Genomic DNA, 12,672 nt, shown 5'->3' on the forward strand with positions numbered 1-12,672 from the left:
GTACTTTTATTTCCCCTTTCTAGTGTATTAAGAAATGATATGCACTTTTAATTTGCCAAAAGCAATGCTTGTATTCTGGCAGCAACATGCTACTTCTATTACATAGTAAAGTAATACCAGAACTACAAAGGCAGGAGGTGTAAGTGAATTTTTATTGGGAAGGGAAGTTGTCAACTTAAACAGCAGCAAATGATGAGTGAATAAGGAAACTCCCTGTGATCACAGATGGACATGACCTCCACAACATGGGATATAGGAGGCATTTCAATTTGTGACCCCCCCCCAAGCCAGGAAATGTCAAGTGCTCTCCCATTCCATCTAATACTTCTGGATTCCCACTAAAAAGGAATACAGTAAGAGTATAGAAAGTTGCTTACTGAAAGGAAACCCTCAAAGAAGAACAAAGAAGGGAATGTAGAAAGTAAGAAGTCATGTAGAACACTCTTTAAAATTGCAGTTAACTACATTTTCTTATCTTCACAGTAATACAAAACACAGTCACTTGTAGAACTGGTTCAGATTACTTAAATATCAGATACATTTTTAGTCCTCTACTAAGTGTTTGGAATTACTTATGTTTATATGAAATGAAGCTATTAATACTTTTCTACAGCAGTAACTGCACACCAGGAAGGCCAAGACAAACACAAATCAAGGAATGGAGTTTTCCCAAAGCTGCAGTGTGAAAAGACTATAAACAGTTGATTGCATACACATGAATGGGTTTCTTTGCTATAGGAAATCCAAGTGGAATAAGGAATGGAGATGTGTAAAAAGGTTTCTTGAGGGAAGAAGGATGACACCCTGTTTGCATTTAGTTTTCAGCCCCTTCTGCTGCATCACATTCTTCTCCTGCACTATCTGATGTCCATAATGTTAAGTTATCTCTAAGCAACTGCATGATGAGGGTGCTGTCCTTATATGAGTCTTCATTCAGTGTATCAAGTTCTGCAATGGCCTCATCAAAAGCCGTTTTAGCCAGTGTGCAGGCAAGCTCTGGATTATTAAGGATCTCATAGAAAAATACAGAAAAGTTAAGAGCCAGCCCCAGGCGGATTGGATGTGTGGGTTGCATCTCTTTCTTGCTTATATCAAATGCCTCTTGGTAAGCTCCTCGGGAATTATCTATCGTTTGTTTCCGATCATCACCACAGGCAACTTCAGCAAGGTACCGGAAGTAATCTCCTTTCATTTTCAGATAGAAGACCTTACTCTCTGGATTAGTTGCATTGGCTATTAAATACTTATCCAACAATTCCAGGACCGTGGTGCAGATGGACCTCAGCTCCGACTCCACTTTCTCCCGATAGTCCTTAATCAGCTGCAACTTCTTGTCGGAGGTGTGGGTCTTCTGCTCGATGCTCGAGATGACCCTCCAGGCGGACCTGCGGCCCCCGACCACGTTCTTGTAGGCCACCGAGAGCAGGTTGCCCTCCTCGTTGGACAGCTCAGCGCCCTGCTCGGTCACGGCCTTCATGCAGGTGGCCATGTCGTCGTAGCGCTCAGCCTGCTCCGCCAGCTTGGCCTTCTGGATCAGCTCGGTCTTCTCCATGGCGCGGGGGCCGAGGCCGGGGGCGAAGCGAGCGAGGGCGAGTGCCGACCCTGATCCGGAGTCCTCCTCCTGAGAGCTTCTCGTCTCCGCGGCCGCGACCTGTTATGATCTTTTGTATCTCTGTAGCATCAGTTGTAATGTCTTTCTTTCTGATTTTATTTATTTGGGTCTTCATTTTTCTTGGTTAGTCTAGCTGTAGACTTGTCAGTCTTGTTTACCCTTTCAAGAAACCAACACTTTTTTCATTAATATTTTATACTATTTTATTTAGTTAGTTTCAATTATATCTATTTCTGCTCTGATCTTTATTATTTCTCCCCTTTTACTAATTTTAGGCATCATTTGTTCTTGCTTTTCTGTGTACTTGAGGTACATTGTTCATTTGTGTATTTGAGATCTTTCTATTTTTTAACATATGAATCAATTGCTATAACTGCCTTCTTACTTCTACTTTTGCTGTATCCCACAGACTTTAGTTTGTTGTGTTGTCATTTTCATTTGTTTCTAGAAGCTTTTTGATTTCCCTTTTATTTCTCAATTGTCCAATTGTCATGCAGGGTCACATTATTTAGTTTCCATGTGCCATTATACTTTTCATGCTTCTTGTGGCTGCTTTTTAGTTTTATTCAGTTGTGGTCTGAGAAGATACATGGGATGATTTCAAATTTTCTAAATTGAGACTCATTTGGTCCTAATGCATGAGTCTGTCCTGGAGAATGTTTCAAGTGCTGATGAGGAGAAGTGCATTCTGTTGCTGCTGCAAGAAAGGTTTTGTAAATGTTGATTAGGTCCATTTGCTCTATAGTGAATTTCAAAGTGGATGCATCTTTATTGATTTGCTGCCTGGATAACTTTTACAGTGATGGAAGTGGGGTCTTCAGCCCCCCTATTACTATTTCATTAGAGTCAACCTCTCATTTTAGATTTAACAATATTTGCTTTATATATATATGGGTGGCCTGATGTCAGGTGCATATATAATTTTATTTGCATTTGTTATATCTTCTTTCTGAATTTATCATTCTATCAATATATAAGGACAGTCTTTGTCTTTTACAGGATTTCTTTTTTGGTACTAGGGATGATTGAACCCAGGGGTGCTTAACCACTGAAGCACATCCACAGCCCTTTTTTTAAATATTTTATGTAGAGACAGAGTCTTGCTAATTTGCTGAGAATGGCTTTAAACTTGCTATCCTCCTGCCTCAGACTCCCAATCTTTCAGGTTTGATTGAAAGTCTGCTTTATCTGATGTTAACATAGTTACTCCTGCTCTCTTTTTATTTTTATTTAAGATATATATATATATATATATATTTTAACCCTTTACCAGTGAAGAGCAATTCTTGTAGGCAGTATATATTTGAATCCTTTTATTGCCCCACATAGCCAGGCTGTGTCTTTTGATTGGCATATTTAATCCACTTACATTAAAGGTTATAATTGATAGGTATGGATATTCTCCTGTCCCTTTTTTAATTGTGTTATGCTTGTTTTATAATTTTTTTCCCTTTCCACCTAACTTACTATTTATTTTTATGATTTGGTAGTTTTCTGTGGTGCTAAGATTTGTTTCTCTTCCTGTTTTATGTACCAGTTCTTCTGTGAGTTGTGCATATTCATGTTTTCATTATGTTAGTTCTCATCCCTTCATTTCTAGTGTGGGTCTCCCTTATGTATTTGCTACAGGGATGGTCTGCAGGTTAAGAACTCACTAAGTTTCTGTTTATCTAGGAAAATCTCATGTTTGCTTCAGTTTTGAAGGATAACTTTGCTGGGTACAATATTCTTGGTTGAGCAGGGCATGATGGCTCATGCCTTTACTCTCAGTGGCTCTGGAGGCTGAGGCAGGAGGATCATGAGTTCAAACCCAGCCTAAGCCACTTAGGGAGGCCCTAAAAACCAACAAATTCTTGGTTGGCAATTTTTTTTTCTTTCAGTATTTGGAATATATCATTCCATTCTCTTCTAGTCTATGAGATTTCTGCTGATAAATCTGCTATAAGTTTAATGGGCATTCTCTTGTAGGTGACTTGGTGGTTTTTCCTCTTGCTACTATTAGGATGCTGTCTTTGTCTTGTACTTTTGAAATTTGAACTATACTGTGCCTTGTTTGAATCCAGTTGTTTTTCCTTGAGATTTTTATGACTGGATGTCTAGATTACTTTGAAGATTGGGCAGATCTTAATCTATTATTTTGTGAGATAAGTTTTCGATGTCTTTCCTCTTTTCTTCACCTTCTGAGCTTTTCATAATGACAATATTTGTTCACTTAATGTCCCTTAAGTCTTATAGATTTTATTTTTTTCCAATATATTTTCCTATATTTTGCCTGACTGGGTTAATTAAACAGATCTGTCCTAGAATTCAGAAATTCTTTTATTTATTTATTTTTTTCTTAGTTCTAATCAGTTATACATGACCACAGAAAGCTTTTCTATTCATTGTACACAAATGGAGTGCAAATTTTCATTTCTCTGGTTGTACAACATGTAGAGTGGCACCACATGTGCAGTAAAAAATGTATCAAGGGTAATGATGTTGATCTCATTACACCATCTTTCCTTGGCCAAATCAAAGTTCCTCCATCCCTCCCCACTACCCCTATTATGGATTAGCATCCACTTCTAAAAGAGAACATTCAGCCTTTGGTTTTGGGGGATTGGCTTACATCATTTAGAATTATATTCTCCAATTTCACCCATTTACCTTCAAGTGCCATAACTTTATTCTCTTTTAATGCTGAGTAATATTCCAGTGTGTATGTATACCAGAGTTTCTTTATCCATTCATCTATTGAAGGGCATATAGGTGTGTTCCACAGTTAGCTATTGTGAATTGTGCAGCTGTAAACATTGATTTGGCTGTGTCACTGTAGTATGCTGTTTTTAAGTACTTTGGGTATAAGAGAATGAGTGGGATAGCTGGGTCAAATGGTGGTTCCATTCCAAGTTTTCTGAGGAATCTCCATAGTGCTTTCCAGATTGGTTGCACTAATTTGCAGTCCCACCAGCAAAGTATGAGTATGCCTTTCCCCCCACATCCTCACCAACACTTATTGTTGTTTGTAAAAATTCAAAAATTCTTACTTTTAGTTATTCTAGTCTATTATGAAGCTCTGCATTATATTTTTTATTTCATTGATTTAATTTTTTAGTTCCAAGACTTCTGATTGGCTCTTGTTAATCATTTATATCTCTTTGATAAATTTCTCTTTCATATCCTGAATTGTTTTTCTCACTTTTTTGAATTATTAATTTGTATTCTGCATCTCACTTAATATCATTAGGATCATTTTAAATTATTTTCCAGGTAATTCATAGATTTCTTTCTAATTAAGATCTACTTCTGAGAATTATTGTTCTCCTTTGAAACTATCACATTTCCTAAGCCTGCACTGGCTGAAGGCTTCTGACAAGGTCAAGGTTTAGCTGCAAGCCCCTAAGCCAAGATGGTGTCTAGCCAAGGCTACTTATAATAGATTGATTTCTGGGCTTTGAGGAGGATCCATAGTGAGTACCTTCTTTGAAGCAGAAGAGTCACATTTAGTGCAGCCAGTTCTACAAACTGGATTTAAAGATTGCAAGTACTGTGGAGTTCTGTAGCTAGAACTTCCAGTCCACTGGTATAATCATGTTGACTTTCCTCCCTTCATGTGATGGAGGCTGTGTGTGTTTCCTTAAATTTGACCTGGCCTTGGTGAGTGACCATCAAACGGGGACATGGGAATGATGCTGTTGCTCCCAGAGAGATAAAAAAAAGCTGATATAGTTCCTAGTTCTTGCCTCCTGTCTTATCAAGACCTGATACTTTATAATGAACATATTTTTTTTTTGGCTCACAGTTCTGGAGGCTTTCAAGTCCAGGATTAAGGTGCTGGCATCTGGTGAGGGCTTCTCTGATGTGGCACCCCATGGCATAAGGCTGACAGGCCATAGACACCAAGGGAGGGCTGAACTTCTTTATTTATTTCTGGTGGTGCTAGGGATTGAATCCAGGGCCTCAAAAATGCTAGGCAAATGCTCTACCACTGAGCCACATCCCCAGCCCTGTGTGTTAGAAACTTAAATCCCCAATTCATCAATTCATGAGACTGGGTCTTTGGGGGATAAAATGAATTAGATGAGGTCATAAGAGAGGGCGCCCATGATGTCATCATTATTAGTCTTCTAAGATGAAGAAGAGAAACTTGAGTGAAGATTGTTGCTCTTTTCTCAACATAGGATGCCTTGCACCATGTTATAATGTAGCAAGAAGAAAGCACCATGATATGGGACTTCTCAGTCTTCAGATAAGAGCTAAATAAATCTCTACTCTTCTTAAATGACCCAGTTTGTGGTATTTTGTTATAGCAACAGAAAATGTACTGCTATAATCTGTTAGAACCAGCATGGAACCCAGAGTGCCTCTGTTCCCCTGGGTCAATATGAGTGTGTTGAGCCTGAGATTCTGCTCATGATATCCCCTGGGGGAATTTCAGGCTTCACCTAACCTTTAAGAAGGAGCTCAGAGGTGGATGCTGGGTGAAGATTCTTTTTTGCTCTCAGAGTAAGCCCAGAAGTAGCTAATGTTGAACACCACTTTAGCTAGAAGGAGATAAAGAGACTCACAAAGAGTTTTGAGAACTCTTCCCAAATAAGATTATTTTCCCCCTAATTTTTTACTATTTGTTAGCACCTGTGATTGTTGGGGAAATGTAGATTGCATTCAGTATGAAATAGCCTCTAAAATATTCACTTTGGGAAAAAAGAAGGCTCTGATTGACAGCTAAGGGCTCCATACTACTGTCTTGACTGCATTCACTTGCTGGGGTGCCTTGGGAGATGTGGAAAGTTCCAGCATCCTGACCCACCTCCTGAAGCCCTGATGTGGAGGTCTGGGGTGACACATGCCTCCAGAGGTTAGCTAATTTTTTTTTAGCCTTTGCAGGGTGTAGCTATCCCTCATTGCTGTATATAAGTCACTATTTCATATAGTTTTCCCTAAGCTCCACCTCTTAAATGTTCCACTACCTGCCAATAGTGCCACAGGTTAGGGATCAAGTTTTCAACACCTGAGCTTTGAGGGGACATTCCAGAACTAAACTATAGCAGTGAGTATTCTGAAGTGGAACATTATCTGTCATCCTTAAACCTTGATAAAAACATAAACTGCTTCTGTTTACTTTTAGTAGTTAGATTGGTAGTCATTTTAGTAGTTACTTATGAAACAGTAGAGCATTGTTTTTTAATGGGTGCTTAGCTCAAGGGCTGGATAATAGATGCCTGAACCGTTTTTTGTGCAAAAGCCTATGAATTTTTGAACTCTAAGAGCACATTTTAATACAAATTAGGTTCTCCTGTGTTGAGAAGTAATGCATGAATTTGTAAATATAAAAGTCCTAACAGTAGGATGGAGTTTGTAGTGGATACGAATCTCCCTTCCCACCTCAGATCTCCTGGGCCAATTCCATATGCCCCATTGTTAGTAGTGTTATCACCACATCTGTTTATGATAACTCTGTTAACAATGGACTGGGTACATGTTAGTTTTCCATAAGATTATACTGGAGTTGAAATATTTCTAACACCTAGTATTTTTGCTCTTTTCTCTGTTTTGATACACAAGTACTCACCATTGTGTTAAACAGCCTATAGGATTCACTGCAATAATGTGCTGTTGTTTGCAGCTAGGGAGCCACAGTTTATCATGCAGCCTGGGTGTGTAGTAGGGTACACCATCGAGGTTGGTGTGAGTACACTCTGACTAATCCACCACAAGTAAATTGCCTAATGACACATTCATAGGACTTTTTAATATTCAGGCCAACAAAGAAGGCAACAGATTACATAAAGGAGCGCATGCTCACAAGCAGATGCTTATGACCTTGAGTCCATATGCTGAATTAGGGTGTTTATAATCTTGACCAAGTACTAAAACATAGCTGGCCAGAAATCTCAGAGAGAAAGCCTAACTATAGCCATCTTTGTTCTGCCCTACAAATACTATGCTGTAATCCCCTGGTCCAATCCAGTGAGGCTGGAAGAAGGTAGATGGGGTATGATTCAGGGAAGCCCATGAGGGGGCAGGTTAGAAGATGCCCCTTAACCCCAGAGCCTAGTATCTCATTCTCCCTCTCATTCATCTGCTGGAAGCTTCTATATTCTTTCCATTCCTTAAATGTGGGTGCTCTCCTAGGCTTCACCATGGGCTGCCTGTCTTCTCAGATCATATTGTACCTGGGGCTGTCACCCTCCCCATGGTTATGGCTTCAAGGGTCAGCAATCAGCCTGTGGCTTGTGCTTGTGGGTCTTAAGCTCGGACCTTACACCCATCATTTATACACAACCACAGTGGTGCTCAGCCCTAACAGTCCCATTTCCCTTGCTGACTTTCCAGTTTCAACTCAACAGTTCTCCTCAGAGCTCCAAAGCAGGAGCCAGGAGACCTCTCCTTCTCGCCTCATTTGGTCAGGTCCCGGGTCCTGCCAGCAGTACTTTCAACACCAGTATGTGCCCTATCTCTGCTCAGGTATACTGCTGCATCCTTCTCTTGGATGCTGCTCCATTCTCCTATGTGGTACCCTTGCTTCTAGCCTCCCAGCCACTAACCTTCCTGTGACTAATCTAAATTAGAAATGTCTTCTTTTAATCATTCCATTTAGAACAGTTCATGCTTTCTGTTTCTATTCTGATGGAACCCACACAGTATAAATCCTATTTTCTACATTTCTGCATTCCAGGCATTTTTGAAATTCTGTTGTTCTGAAAACATGGCTTGCTCCCTCCTGCCTTTGCACTGTGTTCTCTCTGCATGGCACATTCCAGTCTTCTGCTATCTGTCGGCATCAACTGCTTGGTTCTACTGCCACTTGGACCTCACCTCAGAGACAGGGGTTCTAGGAAGCCCCAGGTATTTTCCATGCCATGGCCATCAAGCATCTGCACACACCGCTGGACTGCACCCTTGCCTCCCTGAATGTCCCCTGGCATCTGAGAATAAAGCCATATATCTGATGTTCACCACTGAATCTAAGTCCCAGGATCTCCAGATGGTTTATTAGTAGCAATGCCCAGCTGAGACTCCCCAGGACTTTAGAGCTGTGAATGGGAGCAGAGTGAGTTAGGATGTGGAAAGTTCCCAGCCTACCCCTGAAAATCCAACAGCAGTGTATCTGGTTTGGAATTCCTCACGGTGTATGGGCTGGGGCTGTCAGGAGCTTTCTTGGGCTGAATATTTAAATGCCCCCATCTGACATTCCTTCCTCCTTTCTCTTTCCCTTCCCTGGCTCCTTCCCTATCTGGTGATGGGAGAGAGCACTGAGCCAGTGGCATCAGAAGACACTGTAGGTACATAAGCACATTCTCTGCTGCCTGCTGCTTCACTCTTCCAGACACAAGCCTAGTCTAGTATAACATAGTGATTCTGAATTTATTAAACTCTTCTGCTTAGTAACCTGAACTGCTTCACTTGAGCAGTTCTCACCTTACTAACTACCATGGTCAAATGCATACTCATTCCATTGTTCTGGTTTTTCATTTTTAATTCAGCAGTTAACAAATTACACGTTGCATTCAACACTTTGCTATAAAAATAGCCTTTGTGTTAGTTGATTTTTCTCAACTGGAGGCTAATATGAGTGTTCTACGTAAAGCAGAGCCATGGCATTTGGTAGGTTAGGTGTATTAAAGCATTTAATGCTGCATGAAATCCTGAGATGTAGCTCAGTGTTGAGCACTTACCTAACATGCATAAAGCCCTGGGCTCTATCTTCAGCACTGCCAACATAAACAAACAAACAAAACAGCACTTTAAACTTGTGATATTTTCAACTTAACAAAGGGTTTATCTGGATGTAGCCTCACTGTAAATCAAGGAGCAGTGGTCATTTGACTTTTCAGATTTCTGTCATCCTTGGATTTTCTGTGATAGTTTGAATCTAAGGTGAAGTGAACATCTGTCTATCTAATTATATTGGAAGCTGTAGATAATGGAATCCATTCAGGTACCAGGCATTGTCTGTGGGCATCCAAAATACTAACCATGGGACAATCAACTACTACATGTATGGATTCGAGGCTGTGACACATAAAGTATAGCAGTGTTAAATAAATGTATTGAGTTTGGGCCATTATGTGTTTCCTCCATTATGGAATAGTAAGAATATATCTATGGTATCACATGGGGTATGTGTCTGTGGACAATTTGAATATCTAAAAGCCCATGGATGAAGGGAGATTGGAACTGGGGTGATAGTGATGTTCTGTTTTGTGTTCAAGATGCTTGTTGCATGAATATCATCAGTTTGCAAAAATGCATCAAGCTGTGCAGAATAATATGTTCCGTTTCCTATACCACATTACACTTCAACTGCAAAAAGATTTAAAAAGTAATGTTTGACAATGAAAACTCAGTGATCTGCAGAATAAAGAGGGGTGGATTCTGATCTGTCAGTTGAGGGTGGTAGAATCAGGTAAAACTAACCACAAACAATAAGGAGACCTTCAAAGGAGAACTGAACTCTAAATAGAGAGAACTCCATTTTCCATGACACTACCATGTTGCCATGCCTCCAACTCACAGCTGAAGAGAAGAGCTGTCTAAGGTAGAAGGTGCAGGGGGTGGTGGAAGAGACCAGGCAGACCTAAGAGGGTACCTGGGCTCGTGTGGCTCTGGGAACATGAAGGATTAAGGAGCCAGGACTGGGTGGAGCCAAGAGCAGACATACATCTCTGGAGGAGGAAGGCTGCTCTGTGGTGGATGGATAGCTCTGCCACTGATCCAGAGTAGAGTAAATGCCCCTGTGGCCATCCAGAAGGCTGGTGACCAGATAGTATTGTGATTTGCAGTGACAACCCCCAGGGTTGGAAATTTGGCTAAATGTCCACGATTCAGGTTTCACAGGAACTGGACTTACTCCCTAGGTCCTTCTCAACAATGTTCCTCAGCCACATCTGGTCTACTGTGGTTGATACTCCACATAAAGACTATTAATAATAAAAAAAGAGCCAACAAAAGACCGAGGCAAGAGTAAACTTGGGAATTAATTGATCAACAAGAGACAGGTGAAGAACACATATACAGAGTCATGCTTGAGATTGAAGAAAATATCAAATGCATGCTTCTCCATGAAAGGCAAAGACAAGGAAATGAATGGCTGTCTCCAAGAAAAGGCCTGCAGGCATTATGTGGCTACATGGAGAATGTCAGCTTGTCAGGATTAGGAGAACAGCAAACAAGGACCCATGGTATGCCCTACCAGAGTCTTGCTGAACAAGCACCTAGAGCTGGACCTGTGCTAACTGAAGGAATGAACTGGGAAATTTAGAGGTGGGTACAGAGTGTCCAATGAGGGCTAGATTGTGTGGAAATTCCAAATATGGAGCAGAATGCAAATGCTATCATATGGCAATTTAGAAATATAACCATTCCTTAGTATCCATGGAAAGTTGGTTCCAAGATTCCCTTCTCTTGTACCAAGAATCCATGGATATTCAAAAGTGCATGCTATGCACTTGACAGATAACTACAAAAGAGGAGCTCAAAAGCTCCAAACATAAAGCAATGACAAGGAAAAATAAATGTTAATTTCCCTGATTTGATCAGTACACACCATACCCCATAAATTTGTACAATTAAAATACTTGAAAACTTGCAAACAATTTCACAAAATATTTGCACATCTTTTTGCACACTTTAAATCATCTCTAGATTACTTGTGGTGCACAATATAATGTAAAGTGCTCTGTAATAGCTGTTACCCCACATTTTCTGGGGAATGGTGATTTAAAAAGTCTGTACATGTTCAGTATGAATGGAAATTACTTTTCCAAATATTTCAATCTTAGTTGGTCAAATCCTCAAATGCAGAGCTCATGGATACAGAGGACTGACTTTAATTTTGTAGTTAGCAAGAATTTGGAGATGAGGAGAAAAGAAGAAGAAAAAGGAAGTTGGCATAATTGCTGTTTTCCTAGCCTTCCGTGGTATGAGGAGATAAAGCAGGTTTTGAAGTTACAATTCAACATTTTCTTGTTAAGTATAATATATGCTATTTTAAATATAATTGCATCAGACCTGAAAGCTTTGCAATTATGGGAAAGGAAAAACACACATGTCCCATATTGTTGCCCAAGTATTCACACGAGCTGAGAGCAGAGTGAATTGTTGACATCCCTTTGTGGGGGAAATGATGTATTACCTTGTGAAATTTTTAATAAATATGCCACTTCTTGGAATTTATCCATATATTTATTTAGAAAGAACTTGGGCAAAAATGTCCATGACATGTGTTCACTGTAGGCGCAGATGCAAAGAGGCTTCCCCCAGGGATATCTTTATGTCCTTGATGGCTTAATATATTATCTTCCTTTTGATTTGCATTTGATAACAAATCTTTATGGTGAAATTACTTTCTTTTACCATTTCAAGGTGTATGACCTTGGAAGACCTTGAGCTTCTCATCTTGGTTATCTCATTAGCAAGTTGAAAATTATACTGTTTCCTATTCAGGACTGCTCCAGTTACAATGAATTGCATAACTAATCACCTAAAGACACAGCAACATGAAACAACTATTTATTTATGTTCATGGATTTGATGAGTTTGGAATTCAGAAGGGGCCTCAACTAAAAGACACTGGGGAAGGGGCTGGGATCTCCTGTACCTCACTCATGCATGTGTCTGGTGATTGGACCTGGTTGGTGACTGAGGGCTCAGTTCTTGTACATGCCATCTCTCCTCGTTGGCTAGCTAGGGCTTTCTTAGCATGGAACCCAAGTTCTGGCAAACCAGGGGAAACTATGATATTTTTCCCCAGCTATCTTTGGAAGTTGCATTCTGTTGGTTTAGGTAATTGGTTACAAAGTTCTGCTCAGGCTTAAGGGGAGGCATATTAGTTTGCCAGGGCTGCTAAGTGCCATATAACAGGTGACTTAAACAAAAAGAACTAATTTTCTTACAGTTCTGGAGATTAAGCAGTAAACAGGGTTGGTTATTTCTGAGACCTCTCTTCTTGGTTTGTAGACAACTGTCTTCTCCCTATCATCCCTCCATGTGTATCTGTGTCCTAATCTCCTCTTATAAGGACACCTGTTATACCAGATTAAGGATGCTTAACCTTCATTTAAAGACCCAACTTC

General features: G+C 40.1%; 1 pseudogene; it reads right to left on the reverse strand.

Moving 5' to 3' along the window:
• Positions 1-467: 467 nt before the first annotated feature.
• On the reverse strand, positions 468-1,552 carry LOC144251414 (14-3-3 protein theta pseudogene; annotated as a pseudogene).
• Positions 1,553-12,672: the final 11,120 nt, after the last annotated feature.

This window comes from Urocitellus parryii (assembly GCF_045843805.1).
Source record: "Urocitellus parryii isolate mUroPar1 chromosome 13 unlocalized genomic scaffold, mUroPar1.hap1 SUPER_13_unloc_2, whole genome shotgun sequence".
Lineage (NCBI taxonomy): Eukaryota > Metazoa > Chordata > Mammalia > Rodentia > Sciuridae > Urocitellus > Urocitellus parryii.